The sequence below is a fragment of the Mycteria americana genome, chromosome 1, assembly GCF_035582795.1.
Source record: "Mycteria americana isolate JAX WOST 10 ecotype Jacksonville Zoo and Gardens chromosome 1, USCA_MyAme_1.0, whole genome shotgun sequence".
In the NCBI taxonomy this organism is placed as follows: domain Eukaryota; kingdom Metazoa; phylum Chordata; class Aves; order Ciconiiformes; family Ciconiidae; genus Mycteria; species Mycteria americana.
Genome location: NC_134365.1, coordinates 18,980,381 through 18,981,321, shown reverse-complemented (window position 1 = coordinate 18,981,321; position 941 = coordinate 18,980,381). Strand labels below are relative to the sequence as shown.

General features: G+C 49.3%; 1 non-coding gene across 1 annotated transcript; it reads left to right on the top strand.

Moving 5' to 3' along the window:
- Positions 1-628: 628 nt before the first annotated feature.
- Positions 629-710, top strand: TRNAL-AAG (transfer RNA leucine (anticodon AAG)). Its single transcript has one exon. It is a non-coding gene; the product is annotated as a tRNA-Leu (tRNA).
- The last annotated feature ends 231 nt before the right edge of the window (positions 711-941 follow it).

The window sequence follows — 941 nt, the reverse complement described above, 5'->3', positions numbered from 1 at the left end:
GGGTAGATTCAGACTAGATATAAGGAAGACATTTGTTGCAATGAGGGTGGTGAAACACCGGCACAGGTTGCCCAGAGAGGTGCTAGATGCCCCATCCCTGGAAACATTCAAGGCCAGGTTGGACGGGGCTCTGAGCAACCTGACATAGTTGAAGATGTCCCTGCTCATTTGCAGGGGGGGGTTGGACTAGATGACCTTTAAAGGTCCCTTCCAACCCAAACTATTCTATGATTCTGTGATTCTGTGAACGGACAGATGTTTCATTGCCCCAGTCTCACTACACTCCAAAAATATGAAAATAAGAAGTTGAACGCAAACTCAACATACATTCCTCCCAAAAATATGCCATCACCCTTTCTGTTCTTGGGAAGGGATCACAGGTTCATAGGCAAGGAGGTATTTGTAGAACTTTCCAGCTGATGTTCCCTGACAGCTACCAAGGGGCCCAGAAACATGTGGTGCACTGCAAGGAGTGTCTACCTGTACCTATAGAACAAGCCATTTTTAGTCCTTTTTCCTTCTCTATTTGAGTAATGGATGGAGATTAATTGTTTTAAAACATCCTGTGAAAAGTTGAATTTTGGTTGGGGGATACAGTTGCCGGGGATTGAGACAGCAACAGCATCAGGGTAGTGTGGCCGAGCGGTCTAAGGCGCTGGATTAAGGCTCCAGTCTCTTTGGGGGCGTGGGTTCGAATCCCACCGCTGCCAGGAATGTTTTCTAGGACAGAGTAATGCTGGGCACAAGTACAGATTAGGAGAGGAGTGGCTGGAGAGCAGCCCTGCAGAAAGGGATCTGGGGGTGCTGCTGGTGGTCAGCAGGCTCCATAGGAGTCAGCAGTGTGCCCTGGCAGCCAGGAGGGCAAACCCCATGCTGGGGTGCATCAAACACAGCATAACCAGCGGGACAAAAGAGGTGATTGTCTCGCTGTACTCGGTGTT